This window comes from Hermetia illucens, chromosome 5 (assembly GCF_905115235.1).
Source record: "Hermetia illucens chromosome 5, iHerIll2.2.curated.20191125, whole genome shotgun sequence".
NCBI classification, from domain to species: Eukaryota; Metazoa; Arthropoda; class Insecta; order Diptera; family Stratiomyidae; genus Hermetia; species Hermetia illucens.
This window is the reverse complement of record NC_051853.1, coordinates 108,174,563-108,194,370: the sequence shown is the minus strand read 5'-3', so window position 1 is coordinate 108,194,370 and position 19,808 is coordinate 108,174,563. Positions and strand designations below refer to the sequence as shown.

General features: G+C 39.5%; 1 protein-coding gene across 5 annotated transcripts in view; it reads left to right on the top strand.

Annotated features, from left to right (window-relative positions):
• Window positions 1-19,808, top strand: part of LOC119657763 (blood vessel epicardial substance) — a 372,124-nt gene that overhangs the window by 88,788 nt on the left and 263,528 nt on the right. The window lies entirely within an intron of this gene.

Genomic DNA, 19,808 nt, shown 5'->3' with positions numbered 1-19,808 from the left:
ATTGGTTATTATTTAGATTTATATACCGCTTTATTTGGACTTTATTTTTATGTATTATGTTTATCTCTATATCAGTATTTTTATTTTTATATTGCGCAATATTAAATTTCAGTTCCGGTAAATGCATTACTTCATTAGGTGATAAAACCTCGAAAACGTGCAGTTGATCAGGCTGCATGTTTTTGTTAGTAATGTGGTTTTCTGAAGTATTGTGAATGAGTTTTGATTGATTTGTGTTTTTGGTCATTGCTCTTGTTTGTATTTGCAAGATATTTTTCAGGTTTGTCAGGTCTGTTATATCTAGTTCTATTCTAGATAATGTATCTGGGCCAATGTTCTCTTTACCTTTAATGTACTGTATGTCAAATTGATATTCTTCTAGATCAAGCCTCATCCGTGTTAGTTTCGATGATGGGTTTTTCATCCCAAATAAGTAAATAAGTGGCCTATGATCTGTTCTTACTATAAAATGTCTTCCATAAACATATGGTTTGAAATATATTATTGCCCAATGAATTGCTGTTAGTTCTTTTTCTATGGTAGATTTATTTTTTTCACCTTTAGTGAATGTTTTGCTAGCGAAAGCTATTGGCAATTCAGTTCCATCTATTGTCTGTGATAGTATTGCTCCACATGCATTTTCGGATGCATCTGTGGATATTGTAAACTGTTGTTTAAAATCAGGGTACTGAAGTATGGGTGGGGACATTAATATTGTTTTAAGGATGTCGAATGCAGTGCTACACAGTGGTGTCCATTCGAATTTCACATTTTTACGCAACAATTGATTTAAAGGTAGGGCAATTTCAGCGAAATTTGGGACAAAACGTCTGTAATAATTACAGAATGCGACGAATCGTCTTACTTCGTCTGGGTTTTTTGGTACTGGAAATTGTTTAATGACTTCGAATTTTGAAGGATCAGGTTGTATTCCTTCGGCAGAGATCTGATGTCCAAGATATGTTACTTCTGATTGAAAGAATTTACACTTATCAGGGTTTAACTTTAAATTTTTGGCTCGTAAGCACTGAAATACTGACGTTAGATTTTTTAAGTGATGGTTTTTCGAACATCCAGTGACTATTATGTCGTCAATGTATAAGAAAGCTGTGTCGGGTGATAAACCTGATAATGCTATGGTCATCATTCTCTGAAAGCTATTGGGACTAATATTTAGTCCGAAGGGTAGGCGGGTAAATTGGTAATGTCCCTGGTTTGTAGAAAAAGCTGTGTATTTTCGCGATGATTGTTTTAGAGGTATTTGATGAAATCCAGATAGTAAATCTAAAGTGGAAAAATATTTGGCTCGACCCATTTGGTCAAGAATTTCATCTATTCTGGGAAGTGGGAATTTATCTGCTACCACTTTTTTGTTAAGATTACGAAAATCAACTACCAAACGCCATTTCTTATCTCCTGTTGATGACTTTTTAGGGACTAGTAGTATAGGTGAGTTGAAATGCGATGTTGAGTGCTCAATGATATCGTCGTCCAACATTTGTTTGACTTGACTATTTATTTCTGTTTTGTGGGCTTCAGGTATACGGTAATTTTTTGTGTATACCGCTGAGTTATCACTCAACTGGATATGTTGGCTATAAAAGTTGTTGGTGGTTAATGGCTCATTTTCCATATTAAAAATATCCGCGAATTCTCGGCATAGTGTTTTAAGGTCTTTTATTGCATATTCTGGTACGTGTTCTACGTTCAATGTATTTAACAATTTTTGCATTCTTTGTGTGTTATGCAGTTTATCGGTATTGTTGTATACAGAATAATCCGAAAGGTGTTCCCATTGAGGGTTGAGGTTTTTGATTTTTACTGTACTTGAAGTGGTGTTTAGGATTTTAACTAGTGGGTTTTGAGGAGAAATAATTGATCCTGCTAAGAATATTCCGGGTTGTATTTCTTGTCCGGGTATAACTATGTCGTTTAAGAATTGATTGTTTAGTTTGCGTATTACTTCGCATCTGGGCGGGATTAAGATTGTGTTCCGTGTAGGACCATCTAGAATTGGAATTTCATGAAGAATATTATTGATATTAATTGTCAATATCCAGGTGTCATAGTCGATTATTGCCCTATGTTTAGTAAGGAAGTCTAAACCTAGAATTGCATCTGCGTCTAGTGGAAAGTCATTAGCAACTATTTGGAATGTGTGCTCAATTGAAAGAGTACTATCGAATTTTATATGGGTTTTTGTTGCACCAATTGATTCTTTTTGTACCCCAGTAATGCCCTGTATTGTGCATGTGTTATTTGGATAGTATATTTGATTATTGTCAATTTTTCCCCGTTTAAATATAGAAATGTCAGCTCCTGTGTCTATTATAAAGGTACATGTTGTGTTGCACATGTCAACGAAAGCTCGTACAAAGCTTGTGAGCGATGGATTTATAGTATGGAATGTGACCTTTCTTATTGATTTCCCCCCAACCGATTTTGGTTGGTTTCTAGCACCGACTGAGGGGGTTGGGATTCCCCCGAACTCAAATGGTTTATATTTTGTCGGTTGTTACTGTTGTTCCAGAAGGGTCTTCGGTAATTGTTGTTATTATTTCTGAACCTGTTATTTTGGTTGCGGTTATAATTTTGGTTTCTATTTGGAGTATTGTTTCTGTTAAAATTTTCATATGAATTTCTATTTGCGGTATTATTAAAACTTTGATTATTACGTCGGTTTTGGTTATTGAAGTTATTATTGTGATTGTTACCTCTTCTGTTTGTTTTGTAATGATAGACATTTTTGGGAATTGGTTTATCGACTGCAATTGCCTTTGCAATTGTGTCGGATAGATTTGTAAGATTACCGGCACGCAAAATTAATGAGGTTTCGCTGTTCGAAACATTTTCCGCTATTGTTTGCATTGCAAATTTTTCGGCTAATTTCTCTGCAGTTTCGCCCTCTGCGACTTTTTCTGATATAAAGGCTCTTGTCAATTGCCTTGACAAGTCCTCTATTTTATTTGTAAAATCAGTTAATTTGGTATTTCCCTGTTTACAACTTTTAAGTTGTGCCAGAACGGCATCAGACGATATTTTTATAGAGAATTTTACTCTCAGTTTATCGGTTAGTTTAGTTATTGTGTTTAATTCCTCGGATACCATGTATTTGGCTTTGCCGGTTATCCGGGTTTTCACAAATTTAAGTAGAATACCTTTGTGTTCTACTGGTGTGAGTTCGTTCAATAGTGAAACTGACTCAATGAAGGATTCTGTTTCCTCTGGGTTTCCGTCAAAGTATTTGACTAAAGCTGTGGCTGTTTTAATGTCGAAAGCCATGTTCCCTAACTGTTGTTTGTCTAATATTGAAAGTATTTCAGCAGATAGTTGCTGTATTTCCTTGCAAACTCTCTTAATTAGAGTTGCTGTTTTAACGTCTGTTCGTATATTTTGTTCAGTCGACTTTGCGTCTATTAGTGTTTGTTCAATTAATTCGCGTTTTTCGCGTATAGTTTTTTCACTGTAAGGACGATTTACACTTTTCCGTAGATTTATTAGTGTAATTTGAAGTTTCTCTTTTAGAGATTCTAATTTGTCCATTTAGAAAAAGCAAAGAATAACATTTTCAGACATCTACTTTTATATTGTTATATTGTCGTGCTTTCAATCATGTGATATAAATACTAACATTATTTGGAACAAACAAAAAAATCATTTATTATTTATTACTATTACATTTATTAAACTATCATAATTCTAATTTGGAACAAACATTTTTTTTTTATATTATTTTACTGATTAACTTTATTATTTTTTTTTTTGCATTTTTTTTAAATAATTTATTTCTTTTTTAACTTTGGTTATTAAATATTTATACTTGTTGGTCTCTTCTGGTGTAGCTGCGATTTCCTCTAACCGTTTATATTTTATGAACTGCCGCTGGAGTTCTCTTCTTCGTCCTCCTTTAGCGCTGACAGATTCGTTATTGGATAGTCGTTTCGTACGTTTCTTATATTCTTCTATCGTAAGGCGTCGAGGTCCCGCAAGTTTATCATCAACCGTAGTTGTCGGTGTTGATTCTGACGGCTTCCAGCGTGGTGGTTGCTCTCCAATTTTATATAGTGTTATGCCTCCATTGTTTTGCTCTGGTTTTTTGAGCAATTGCCAGATTTTCTGGTAAAGCTGGTCGAACTTTTCCCCAATGTCGTTCATTTACACGACCTTGATTTCCAAATTTTCACGATAGTAAGTAGAAACGCTAGTAAGCAGAAGTCTTTAGACTGTTACTTATGTATGAAGTCTTTAGACTGTCACGGTCGCCATGTGATGTGTCACCTTATGTGGTTGTTGCCAGTCCACTTGGCAATCCCTGTGATGTGCCACCTTATGTGATTGTTGCCAGTCCACTTGGCAATACCTTATTCTTCTTTCTTTCTAGATTAGATTATGGTTAGTCGGAGCAGCTAAATGCCAAAACTCCAGACTAACCAGCTATGGGAGCAGCAATTGCCTGAACTCCACAATGACCTAATCAAGCAGTGTAAATTATGGGAGCAGCGAATTGCTTGGACTCCACAGAATGAAACACGTTAAGCTTGAGTTTGATAGTTCCAACGAACTACGTATTTTTAATTTATATTTCCTTTTTTATACAATTTTTACCTATACTTAGTAGGCCGGTACATATCAATTTACAGTATTTTAGGAAAAATATTACATAGTAGGCAATGATAAAGTGAATAAGTTTACAGTATTTTTAGAGAAAATATTACATAGTAGGCAATGATAAAGTGAATAAGTTTACAGTATTTTTAGAGAAAATATTACATAGTAGGCAATGATAAAGTGAATAAGTTTACAGTATTTTACAAGAGGGAACAGAGCTCACTAGTCGAATTTACAAACTAATCAGCAGAATCTCGACAACCGAATAAGTAATTGATGACTGGAGGAAAAGTATAATTTGTCCAGTATACAAAAAGGTGCGTTCCGAAAACTACAAGGGGATTTCATTGCTGTGCAGGTGCTACAAGGTGCTGACGAATGCAATCGAACGTCGACTGAGAGAGTATACAGACATCTTCGGAGAATACCGAGATGGCTTCAGATTCGGACGATCAACAACGGACCAGATATTCGCAGTTAAGTAAGTGCTAGAAAAATGCTGGGAATATCGACGTGTGCCAACTGTTCGTTGATTTCTGTTAGACGTACGATAGTGTAAATCATAATGTACTATGTAGTATAATGATCGAGCTGAAAATCCCACCGTAGCTAGTCCGGCTAGTGAAAGCCACAATGATTAACAACGAGGGCCAGATACAAGTCCAAAATGAACTGAAACAAAGCTTTTCTTTAGGCAAAGGTCCCACCCTCTTGACCTTGTACTCGAATACGTCGGCAGGAAAAAGGGCTCAATTGATATCAGAGGTTCGTTATTGGTCAAATCCGCGCAACTGTAGACGTCCTTGATATGCTTGCCTTATGCGCCTTGCGAAGGAAGTTTTCGTGAAGTTCTATTCAGCAGCGACTGAAGTGGGGCTCAGGATCAATCAATCTACATACTAAGATTTGCGATCGAACGTATTTTAAGCTGAGGGTGTTCAACTTGAATATCAGACAGAATCTTGGCTGGGTGTTTTTCCCGGTGGAGGCCTCGAATATCATAATTAGGGGCTGTGGCTTTTATCCGTAGCGCTGTAAGAAGAGAGAACATTTTTCTATGATCCTCCACGTATTGCGCGAATATTAGGAGGTGAGACAGCGTCTGACGGTTTGCATCTGCCCTGGTAAGAAACCATAAAGGCGTCTTCGCCTAATATTGGGTTGGGGGAAAAGAAATGTTGTATTTGTGATCGAAATTTGACGCTTTATTTAACGTGCTTAGAATTATCCGATTGAAGTCAAATATGCGTCGTTTTGTTCGCAAACTTGTTGCCATATAGAAGCCAACTTCATTATTCATGATAGTGGATGATTCCCTTCCAATCCCACCAAACACAAAGCAAAACCTTCCTGGCCGCCAACCGGGGCTTGGCGATGGTTTGAGCCGTCTCGCCGCGCTTCGACCACAATCTTGTTCGCATGAGATTGTCGTACGTGATCTGCTTTTCATCACCAATCACTATCCGCGTCAAAAATGGGTCGAATTCGTTCCGTTTCAGCTGTGCATCACAGACATTGATTCGGTCCAAGAGACGTCAACTCGTGTGGCACCCAAACATCCAGCCTTTTTTTGGAATCCAATCTTTTACAAATGGTCCAAATGGTTTTATGGTCTATACCTAGTTCCTGGCCAATCGATCAAATGCTCACATGCCGGTCTACGATTTCGACGATTTTATTGGTTCCTACGACGATTGGCCTACCAGTACGGGGTGTATCTCCGACAGCCACTACACCAGAACGAAATCATTACAGTATCGGATCCCTAAACTTCACAATTTTTTTCGGCAGCCTTCGTCGCATTTTTACCTCTCAGGTAGTCAAAATGTAAAATATGACGAATTTCTTGTTTGGTGGACTCCATCTTTGACGCGCTATAACTTAAGACTGAAACGTAAGCTCACAACACTGTCAAAGAGACACTTGTAGCACAGATTGTCGTCTTCAAATCGCCGTATAGTGTAACCCGATGCGGTAAGTACAACACAAGATATGTTTAAATGTCGCCATTTATTGACAAAATACGACATTTCGTTTTCCCCAACCCAATATTTTTGAAGTCTGGGTTCCCTAAACGAGGTGTCCGGGGACCAAATAAAGAGGGAGTAAGTTGCTCCCCATTCGGTCCAGTCTGATATCAAATGGATGGAGAGTTAGGACCGCTCAATCCTTAAACAAAATATGTTGGCTAACTAGTTCGGTGGAAATTCGTTGCAACTTAGCTGTTAAATCATATTTTTCTCCTTTGAAGAAACCGTAAGAAAATCTATTGGTTATGTACATACAGGAAGAGTTTATTATATGAAAGGTTCCAATTTTCAAAATTAAATTCACTTTCGAGGCCGGCGAAAAAAGCGTAAAGCATCTCATTCAACTTAAATGAACCTCCCCCATTACAACAGGCATACGGGGAGGATTGTGTGTATTTTTCAAGATTGATTGATTGATTGATTGATTTGCGAAAAGGAGAACGGTTCGGCATGCTCCTGAAGAAGCATTGCTCTATTAGTTCACTCTCTATGCACGATCAATATTGATAGCGACCAAAAATGAATGAAAAATGAAGAACTAACTTGCTCTCCAATTTTAATTTTGTTTTAAATTTTCACTTTTGGTTGCTTAAAACTTGTTTGCATATTCCAGGAATGCTTACTTGGATAATGTGTTTATTCTTTCACTTTTAATCCGAGAATGATCCAAGCTTATTATGTTTTGAACTGGATATCAAATAAGCAAGTAAATATGAATTTGTTTATCTGCGCTTGTTTTTCCTCTGCAGTTCGCATTAACATTAAATGCATCGCCAATTGCAGCGCTAAAATTGTTGAATCTACAGATTAGACAAATACAAATATTTGTCACAGAGAAGTTGTCACATGCAATCAAATAATTGTGAATGTTTTTGAAGTTTGCCCGAAGGGGCAAGGACGAACCCCCTTGCATGACTGGGAGAAACACTGAAAAATATTGTTCCAGTTGTTATGCCCATCATATTCGCATGTATCCACTATATTCTTTGTTATGTTAAAATTGTATTCTTATACCACTTAAAAAAGCACCTACTTGGAAATGTGTTGACGGCTCTTGCTGACATCAAAGTAATTAGACATGTCTGTCACGTTATCATCACGCAATGCAATTCATTCAGAGTTGGTGGAAAACACGTATTCACTGCTGGTTTCATGACCTGCTCACGTTAACCTATCATTGTATCTACGTTAAATACCAGCAGTAAAAGTAATTCCACAGGTAAAGATACAAATCGGAACTTTATGTATGTTATGTATAATGCTAATTTTTAATTACGGATCAGTTTTGTGAAAAATTGATTTTATAATCTATTGTTTCGCGGTATCGTTCATTCGAAAAGAAACTAGCAACAAGGACAATGCAAATGGGCGAAGATGCATGTTCCTCATTTAAGTTTTATATTCATAATAGATTTATTTAGCAGTTAAAACACCCCGGGAGCGTCTAAGACTCTAACCCCTAACCGCTTGGCACATTATCTCAGGGCAGGCCTATTCAGTACAGGGGCAAATCCCCATGATTCAGGAAACCTCAGCTACCCTGGCATCTCGCCCATTTTTGTCTTGAGAAGGACTTGAATGTAACATGTCACTCGGATGCACGTGCACAGCGAAGCGCAGCATGGATTCAATTATGATGTCCGGGGACACTTGATATCCCTTCCATCAAAGGTGTAGGAGAGGAAGGTGTAGCAGGCATCTTCCTCCATATCCTTGCAATAAATGCAGTCGGGCGGACGTGATTGACCGGCTGTGTGTAGGCAAGATTGAAATACCCCTGTCTGATGAACAACTGGGTCAAATAGTCACCGTGCTTTTGATTGAACCACGGCGACACGTCTTTGATGAGATGCTTTGTCCATATACCCCTCGATTCTCTTTCCCCAGATTCCTGCTGTGTCCAGAGAGTACGGGAGCTCTCTTCACTCTTTATTTCCCTCGCCATTTCTGAAGTATATAAACCTCCTCTCGGCAGCATGTAGAACGATCAGAATAATTCCTGCTATCCCGATTACTGCTGGCTCTTAAACGGTGCGATAGTCGGACACAACTCGCAGAGTCTCTCGTCGTAGGCCGGACCGAACTGCATTCATCAATAAGCAACGCCTACTGGATAAGGGACCTCCGACATTGGACATCAGCTGGCAATCGCAAGCATTCTAACTGGGGCCTTATCTGTGGTGTCGCGAATCTGCTCGAAATAGCTCACCTTCGTGTCTAACTACAAGCCGCTATCTATGCTAGAAAGTGCAGTCGCCTCAGATGATTCCAGTGATTGTCTATGCGAGCAGAGAGGTCACGCGGGGATTGACACAAATCCTTATGGGAGTTTGTGTTCAGAGCCGGGATCAGGCACTAACCAGGAATCCATCCCAACTAAGCCTGAATCGCGAACTTAATGGTGTCATAGTTTTGAACGTACTTGTAGCCTTGCCAAAATTATTATCGAGACAGAGTCAGTTGTAACTTTAACCTGAACACTGTTTGCATGAGATATCACTGTCGTGTACTAAGGTAACACAATGCCACAGCTGTCAGCTCATGTGCAACCTATTTCGGATCGTTTGCCAAATCATGCCAGGTTGCCATCTTCATCGCTGCTTACGTTAGTTCGCCACAACATTGACTAGTGGTTGTCCGGGGGTACCAAATTTGGGGCGTGAGTCGATTTGGTTCCGAAATAACACAGATTATTTGCCCCGCCTGTCCGTGCCCGTTTAGCCAGATTTCATAATGCTATTCAAATCATTAAAGAACGGTTTATCTAAACGTCCACACCAATTTCCAAAATATTGCCAAATACAGCTACTCATTATTAAACAGGACATTGAGATGAGTCAGATTATCTAAGAAAGCTTCAATCAAATTGCTTGCAATTTTTTTCATTTGGATAATTTCTGGAAAGTGGGGGTTTGAACATGTTGGCTCCTTCTTTCTTCACCGTAACATTACATTTCGTTTCGAATTTTTGGCTACCTAAGAATGGTGCCTACCATGCGGATATCCTTTTTAAGGTTTTATGTAAACACAAAACCTTATTAAAATCGGTTTACTGTCTGTCTGTCTTTTTTGAGGAGGTGGAAATCTTCAAAAGACACGCCAGCGTGTTCTTACCCACTAAAACCACCCCCGACTCCCCCTCCAAGCCCCGTGGAACCACCGTACGGTATTACATCACGGGTCGGAGTCAGTTCATTTTAGCTTGGTCCCCTTTCGTCTCTACGCGGCGTACGTAACCGCGCTTTTCTATTCTCCTCTGCCTTTCGCAGTTTGCTCTGGATAGATACGACCGTGGAGTTGATCGCATCCCAGTCTTCCTGACATGCTAACATTCTTCGCACCAAATTCTCTGGTACGAGCACCTCTCCTAGAGTGTCCTTTAGGTTCTTCCTTTTCTCCACAAACCTTTAATAGTGGAAGAAAACATGTTTTGGGTCCCCTGGGACTCCATCGCAATTTGGAGGTATCTAGTTTAAACCTGAAGAGGTACGAGCGATTTCCTCCATGCCCCATGATAAACTGAGTAAGATTATAATTAATCTCACCGTGCCGTCTCTCCAACCACTCCTTGATGGCAGGGACGAGCCTGTGTGTCCACCGACCCTTTCCCGAGGGTTCCCACTGCTCTTGCCGTCTATTTAGAGATCTCTTCCTTTCGGCGTTTTTCGTCTACGATAAACGAGAGATAGACTTCGCATTATATATATTCGTCATCTCATCTGCCAGGACGTCAATGACCATCATTCCAGAGATGACGAATGCTGCATCATCTGAGACAGTCCTGAATGCCGAGCACGCCCTTAGGGTTGTTCTTCTGTAGACTGAATTTAGTTTATTAGCGTTAAATGCAACCTGCAATGCTTTTCCCCAAACTGGAGCTGCATAGAGCAGGATCGAACTCACTACTCTAGCAATAAGCAACCTGGAAGCATGCCGTGGCCCTCCCAAGTTCGGCATCATTCTTACCAGGGCTACACTTGCAGTGGATGCTTTATCATAAACATACTGCACATACATGACTCCCAAGTATTTGATGGCAGGCTTAGAAGTGATGATATGATTCCCAATTTAAATACGGGCAAAATTTCTTTTACAGCGCTTGGTGATGAGGACCGCTTCCGTTTTTTCTTCCGCAAATGTCAGACCAGAACTCTCTGGCCAACCCTTAACAGCACTGATCGCTTCACATGAGTATAACTCAGCATCTTCGCGATGCTTTCCGACCACAACCAGCGGTATATCATCGGCGTAGCCCACCACCGTGGCTTCCTCCGGAAGGGCAAGATTAAGTACATCATTGTACATGATGTTTCACAGCAGTGGGCCCAGTAGGGAGCCCTGTGGGACACCCGCGGAGACAACGTACTCCTGGGGCCCGTCATCGGTGTCATACCAAACAAAGCCTCCGTTCTTGTAAATAGCTGTTGACAATAGCTGCAAGATAAGCGAGAACACCAATCTTCGCCAGAGATCCCCGTATTAGGTTTTAATTGGCCGAATTGAAGGCATTTATCACATCCAGGGTCACTACTATGCAATATTTGCTAGTACTGCCCTTTCCGTGGATTGCATCTTCGGCCTCTGTCTGTCTGTCTGGTATCCACTTGATGCCCGACTAGACCAAATGGAGAGTATCTTGCTCCTACTCTTTTTGGTCCACGGACTTACGCTTCAGACCAAAGCTTGGCCGGAGTTAGAAAATGCCCTGGTACGAAACCGTAAGCCGTCTTCGCCCTCTTCTAATTTTTTAACCGCGGGTGGTAAACCCAAAAAAGGGAGTTCGTGGATGAGAACGAGTGGGAGTACGTTGTTCTCCAATTGATCTGGTCCGACATCAAATGGATGCGGACTTAGAGCTCTTCAATTCTTAAACAAACATTTTGTAGCTCCCGCTACGTTTTAGTCTGAAGCGTGGGCAGATTTTCGTTCGATATAATTCATACTCATATTATATTTCATGAATTATAAAAAGGAACGTAAAACACCTGCGAACCACTTCAGTCACGCTGGTCGCACGGCAGGGTTGAAGCAGCGTCTGATGAGTTGCCTTTTTCTGGTACGAAACTGTAAGCCGTTTTCGTCCTCTTTTAGTTTCTGTACTCAATGAAACTTTTGATAAAATATCGTTTTATTATTCAATATAGTTGCCTTCAAGGGCGATACACCGAATATAGAGGTCATACAGTTGTTCGAGACAATTTTTATAGTACGATTAGCTTTTAGCCCCAAAATAGGCCTCAGTTTCGGCAATTACCTCTCATCGGCGTTGGATTTATTTCCACAGTCTTGATGTCTTCATCATCATCAACGGCGCAACAGCTGGTATCCGTTACAGACCTGCATTAATAAGGAACTCCAGACATCTCGGTTTTTCGTCGAGGTCCACCGATTCGATATCCCCAAAAGTTGCCTCGCGTCCAGGCCTACGCCAACGATCCATCTTAGACAGGGTCCGCCTTGTCGTCTTTTTCTACCATAGATATTACCCTTATAGACTTTCCAGCCTGTATCATCCTCATCCATACGGATTAAGTGACCCATCCACTGCAACCTATTGAGCCAGATTTTATCCACAACCAGACGGTCGTGGTATCGCTCATAGATTTCATCGTTATGTAGACTTAAAATCTTAGAACAGGAGAAAAGTCACTGGGAGCCAGATCTGAGAATACGATGGATGCGAAAGCAATTTGAGGCTCAATTAATGCAATTTTGCTATCGTTTTCATTGATTTGTGACACGGCGCATTGTCTTGATGAAACAGCATTTTGTTTTTCTTCAAATGGGGCCGTTTTTCCGAATTCATCCTTCAAACCCTCCAATCGACATAAGCAAGATGCTTTACTCTAGGAACACAGGTGAATGAGGCCATCCAGATGCATGTTTCCGAGCACCTTGAAATAGGTCGAGAGAAAGGCAGGAAACGGCCTTTCCACTGCATCCTCAGATATTATCGTATTTAAGATTGTCTGCTTTGGCTGCTTGGTTAACTAAATTTCGATATTTTCCTTTCTTTCATTTTTGCTTTTAACGACTTCGAATGCATTTGCTTAGCGGGCTTGTTACGGGACCTGTTATCAAGGGAGTCAGGTAGGATTTAGCATAGTGGAGTAATTTTAATTATACTTTATTTATCTTATTCCCTAATATCAATACTTTGGTTTTGCTTTACCGAAGATAGCACGTAGTATATTGCCTCAAACTTTTCCTTTATTGTTTGGGATGATATGTTATTTCAAGTTGGTCTAGAAGCGGTGCCTGGTATGAATATCTTGTTCAGTTTGGTCCTTCTTCAGACCGCTCAGTTACTAAATAGTACAAGCGATAGCTTGTTGCGTTGATAAACGCTAGATCTAATTCCCTGGAGAGGCTTAATTCAGCCCATTCATATCCTGATCAGCTACTAGGCGGTAAGTAGTTGGGAGAGTTGGATAAATTGTGACGCGGACTACATATTATTTAATGGAGACTCCGAATATAACTTTTCTATTCTAAACAATATTAAATGGTTTACAAGAAGAGTTGAAAAATACCCAACTTTAATTAACTAACTCTCACTTCCACCAGAAAAGACTTTTTTATTTTACGGGTTTCCTGCCCACAAGCCTCTCTTTTGGAAAACAAAATTGTAAGGGTAGGGAATGTTAGAATTTGGATATTTTCCAACTTCAACTGAGCCGTAAACAATGAGATTAGCGCTATTGACCTGATTTTCTTCCACAATGTTATCATTGCATAACCCTTTTTGTTCGTAGGACATCCTTCCAGCTATAAAAAGTATTCTGCTTTACTCGATACACATACATATGCATGTACAGTGTACGCAAATGTGCTATCCCTTGGCCATTCCCTGCGAAATCAATTGACCTCACAGCACTATAGGAACAAACGTAACAGGAACATATGAGTATATTGCACTACCACTATCACCACCACTATGTTCGGTTTTGGTTTCATATCCTCCGTCGACTTTGAATGTTTTGAAACTCAAGTGACATAAATAACAAAAACAGGCTGGAGTTGAATGCTTGCCAACGGGCTTTAATCGGTTTTCAGACACCTCCTTGATATATGGGCATTGCCACCCTCTGTTTCCCACCCTACACGATTCACTCGGTGGAAAATCAGAGCAGTCAATGAATATCCTGAAACCGGTCGACCCTTTTGATTTCTGCTACAAATGAGTTTGGAACTCGTACAACTGCAAGCGACGAAGGCCGAGTAAAAGAACTCCCATTGTATATAATGCGGTGATTTTGAGGTTGAACTTCTTGGATATCTGCATCTTGCAACATCAATAATTTGAATAATTTATTTACCTTCATGCTTTTGGGGATGGGTAAACTGTAACAATGAATTTTGATGTAAATTGGACAGGCATCGAACAATTTGCATAATATACAGATATAATGGGTTCCTTATATTCTGGCGTTGAATACCTTTTGGAAGCAAATATTTGGCTTCCAGGTTCACAATGAAGTAGATGTAAGATAAGAATGTTTTGCTTCTCTCATATTTAACTCTAGAAAGCGGGGTCTAAGCAAGAGTCGCCTGTGCATTTAAAGTGACAGTAACAGTTTCGGTAGAACGAAGTTTTGAACACTAAGAAAATTGGAATAAAACGTTCATAAGCGAGTTTTACTGGCTTAGCTGACACTAACTTGTCAACGCTAGCTCAATAAAAGATGTTATGTTATCATTAATGATGTCTAAAGTACTTTTTTACTCTTGACTACGACGAATTCTGCCTTCTTTAGTCTATCATATTTTCCAGCTCCCGGCTCCGCTCGGCTTATTGCGGCTATTATTGGGTGCTTGGTCCACTACTGATTCTAAAGTAAAGTAAGTAAGGCTAGTAAAGCACGTGCCACATAATCTGCAATCTCAACGATGGCAGAGGTTCCACTCAAGGATTTTCGAGAGATTTTCCAAGTATCTTGTTTCGAACTCTCATTGTTGTTCTGCGTAAAACCTCCGATACATCGCTCTAGTAGAGTATTTTTGCTCAGATCATAAATAGGCTTAATGGCATGCAAAACATCTTCGGAAAGAGCAGCATACGTGTGTTTGTGCGAATTCAATACATTAGTAGCTGCAGCTTTTTTCCATTTGAATCAGGAGTCCACGCTGAGTCATGTATGAAACGCTTTACTTTTCTGTATTTGTAATTTTCTCGGAATATTTTTGAAAATCTTCCTTTTCTTCAGCCCTTGTCCCGTTCACAAGCGGGGTCGGCTCGTCGTGATCGGTTTCGCTATTTGGCTCTATCGAATGCCTGATCTGGGTGCAACCTCAAGGCTTTTAAATCCCCATCCAGGGTTTCAAGCCACCGTTGTTTCGGCCTGCCTTTTTGTCGTTTACCATCGACTTCGATGTTTAGACCAATCTTGGCAAGTGAATTCTCTTTGGCACGAATGGTATGACCATACCATCGAAGACGCCTCTCTCGCAACTTTTCCACGATCGGTACAATCCCATAACGATCGCGGATATCCTCATTTCGGATGTGATCAAAACGTGTGACGCCACTAGTCCAACGTAACATCTTCGTCTCCATTACCGCAAGACGCCGTTCATTGTCTTTTATAGTCGGCCAACACTCAGAACCATAGAGAGCGACTGGACGGATGGCATTGCGGTAAATTTTAGATTTGAGACGTTCGTTGATACGTCGATCACAAAGGACACCAGTTGTGGAACGCCACTTCATACAGGTTGCGTTAATGCGTGAAGCAATTTCATAACCTACATAGCCTACACAATGACGAAATCTATGAGCGATACCATGACCGTCCGGTTGTGGATAAATCCGGCTCACTTAATCCGTATGGATGAGGATGATCCCACCCGAAAAGTCTATAAGGGCAATATCTATGGTAGAAAAAGAAGACGAGGCAGACCCTGCCTAAGATGGAGCGATGGCGTGGGTCAGGACGCCAGACAGCTTTTACGGGTATCGAATTGGTGGACCTCGGCGCAAAACCGAAATATCTGGAGTTCCTTATTAAGGCAGGCCTAGACCGGATACCGGTTGTTGCGCCGTTGATGATGATGAATTTCATAACGCAGTTCTCCATTGGCCGATAGCGTTGACCCGAGGTATTTAAATCGCTCAGTTGTGTTTCATGGGGATCAGTCATCAAAAATTCAGTTTTGTTTATTTTTGGACAAGTTACTCGAGATCATTTTTGCTAGCAGATGCTAGGAAAACATCATCTACATAAAGCAGTGTATAGGGCGCAGGACGTTGGATATCCCTTGTGACGGTGCCCATAATAGGAACAAATAGGAGTGGTGAGAGGGCGCTTCCTTGATGAACACCAACATTACAATTTTCCAACTTGGTATAATTGAAAATCGTACATTATATAATCATGACAATTTCGTGTTTCGTGTTAAGAGTAATAACCCGGAGATTACTTTTTACTAAAATGCCAAAACAGAACTTATCAAATTTTAAAGGAAACTTGAAATACCTTGAAAGTTGAAGCATAAATTTTCACATTTGAAGTCAGGAAAGGTGGAAAAAGGCAGATGAAAGAAAAGTTAAATTTTTCTCTTAAAAATGACGACGGCTGGCCAAAAAATACTTTTAAAATACCACGAAAGTAGCTTGGCAATTATGGTCGACCATCAAAATCGTTGAATGAAGTAAGAGGAGAAAAACGGAAACCCTACGAAATGAAGTCGACAGTGACACTCCCATAAATTTCTTCTTCGTCAGGGTGATTGGATGTTGTGGCCACCCCAACGTCATCTGCGAATTCCACGACAACAGCCTGCTTAGGTACTTGGAGCTGTAGAACACCATCATATATTGTGCTCCATTATGTCTGCCTATCTGTCCGTTTGTTACACTCATTTTTCTCGGAAAGAACAACACCAAATTTGGTGGAAAGGTGGGAACTGTGGACGCTCACGCATACAGTAAAGTACATCATTCTACGTCGAATTTAAGGGAGGTCCCATATATGCAAACGAGGGGTGTAAATCTTTTTTTTAACAAAAATAGTTATGTGTGGTATCAAAGGCCTTGTTTAGTACTCTCCAAAGCTTTAGTTTTGATATTTAGTTGACAAGGAGGGAGGAGGGGTGTTCATTTCTTTCACGGACCCATTCTCAAAACCTCCTCAATCGAAAAATTTGAAAAAATCAGGAAGCTGCCATTATATGATACGTAGGTTCCGAAATACTCCCCATATCGATATCTGTTCAGTATAGTAGTATATTAATATAATTTCTAGTAATTGACTGCAAAACCCTTAAGGGGGTGAATCGTGAAATCGTACAGCAATATAGGCTATAATAAATAGCATGATCCTACCAAGTTTGTTGGAAATCGCACTATTAATAATAAAGTTATAATAGGTCAAATTTGAATTAGGAAGTGGTTTGTTCGCCGAAGTCTTAAAATGAAGGATTATCTTCAAAGATATTTTTCCGTTTTATTGGCCAAAATTATCTAATTTAAACAAATACGTATATCTCGGGGCCCAATAGCCCCTTCTTCAGTGTTTTTATATTTTGAAAAATTTTTCCATCATTTCAAGATATTGGTGTTGTCCAACGTCATATAGTGTCCCTGCTCTATTATATGTCTGGCAACCGCGGACCTTATGTGTGAATTATTCTTATTTTTAGCGCATTCGGCCTCCTCTAAGTGTTCTAACACCCTGGCGTGAACTAGCTGTTTTGTTTGTCCTACGTAAATCTTGTCGCAGTCTGGACAGGAGATCTTATAAATACCGCTTTTTTCCGTACATTCTTTTTTGTCGTTGACTGATTGTAACCGGGTCCTAAATAGGTATCGTCTGCTGGTATAGTGGCATGGAATTCACGTTTATGTAGCCGCTCTTTCTGTTCTGTTCTGTGTTCACCTCCTGGAAGAGTGTTGAAAGTTGCTGTCTTGAGGCCTGGTGTAATTTCTTTTTGATCCGATTTTCGATGAGGTTCCAGTTGTATCCGTTTTTCTTGGCTCTTTCCAGGATGTAATTCATTTCTTTATTTTGACTTATTAAACTTGCAAGAAAATTCTCAAATATTAAGTGAAATGTAGACATTATTAATAGACTGAGTTCGGCCCCTTTGATGACTAGCATGAGCCAAGTCGGGATACTGGAATCTTCGAGTAAAAGGCTTTGTGTTCATATTAGAGGAGGAACCCCCTATGCATGGTTTTCTATTCGTGCATAGCTAAGAATGGAAAATATTCCTTCATTAATTGCTAAACTCTAGATAAACATAGCAAGAACATCAATATTGTGCTAATCCTAAATAAACAAACGTTGCCCATCCAAATCAATCAAACGTATCTTCACGCATTTCCACTTTACCCCGTGCACAAAAGCATACAAATATGTACTTAAAGTAAATTCCACTGGTACTAACGTACGCATATGTTTATCCTATTGGACACTGCCCGCAAACTTAAATAGCACATACATATCCATACACATGTCTGTCTGGAGAAATTGATACTGATATACAACTATTTTATTCAAACTTCCCAAAGTTGTGCCTTATATTATTCCTTATACCAATGTGAAATGTTGTACTTCTAAGATGAACTTAAGGGAGGGACTAATATTTTATTATTAAATTTATTTGAACAGATATGGGAATGAGATATATTTTGAGGCCTAGATTTCGAATAGATGCACCATTATGAATTTTTCAGATGTTTTACCATATGCTTCAGCTAATATTAGAAATAAGATCAGTTTCGAAAAATACTAATCGTGTCCTTTCCTTAAATGAAAAATTGTACCTCCCTTTCGCTTGTATGGGGAACTCCCTTTCAAACTCAACCTAAAATAACGCCACTATATGTAAAGGGGTTCATAGACCACATCTTTTCGCCAATTTCGTGACAACTGCTTCAACCTTTTCCGAGTAAATCGATTGTGGCAGACGAACAGGCAGACTGTCAGAATAACAGATAGACATTGAAGCGAGTTTAAGGTTTTGTTTCACAGAAAACCTTAAAAAAAACAAACATTGCCTTCACGAAAGATGCAATTGATTTGATGCTGTACTTGACTCTGAAAATAATTCAGATTCCGACTTGGAACAGGCTCTTGGAGAGACAGATGGCGAGATTGAAAATTGAAGAACCATTGCATTCATCGCCATCTTAATGTAAAAAATTACATTAACTGTATTTTTGGAGAAAATAAATATTAAGGAGGTCATCCCGTATGTCGGATGCGTGGAATCGATTTTTTTTTGGCATCAATTGTATCTAGATATAGTTTAGAATATATGGGCAAAGTGATTTTTTAATATTCGGGGTCGTTCGGAAATTATAGTGTTGAACACGTGAAAAGTCACATGCCAGATTTATGTCGATCGCTGTAATTAAGCTCGTATTTATCGGTCCGAATGACTTCGCTAAAAGGACAAGAATTGAAGCCAAGGCTGTACATGTGTTTCTTCAAGAAACGTAAGGTTTATGGATTAGGTATAGCAGATTAATAGTCAGTTAAGGTTTCATGGTTAAAAATCGCATTCTATTTTTTAAATGCGTTTTTCTCAAAACCGCATGTTGAAAATCGGCTGCCACCATAGCCCAAAATCTATCCAAGGAAATTATTTGAAATTTTCACAACTTATTCCCAGAATATTTGCGATTCATTCTGTAGTTTTTTTCTATTTATTAAAGAATCCACCACCACCACCACCAACACCAAAATTCACAAAAAAAGTTTAACACGGCGCCAACAATTTAGTTTTTAATATTTTTTAATAAAAACCAGTTTGCGGACTGTAATTAAGTTTGCAAGTTAAAATGCCGTTTACTTTTCTTCAAGATGGTCGCAGCGCCCTCTAGCGTGGCAGCAGAAAACACCTTTTTTTTGGAGATGGGTGTATAAATTGCCCTGTATTTCAATAATGGATTATCATATTGGGCTGGAAAAATAACTACGCATGCTCAAGGTATTAATAAATATATGGTGAAAAATTCGTATTTGTATCTTTATCCAGTTCTTCACAAAAAAATTCTAAAAAAAAGCGAAAAAAACGGACCTCATACGGGATGACCCCTTAAGTCATCGATTACAATTGTGTAGTCAAGAAGACCATACACAGGAGGTGGAGCTGCCTAGGCAAGCCTTGCAATTTTGCGGGACAGAAAATATAGCGCTCGGTTGAGAGGAGGGTGCTTTGAAA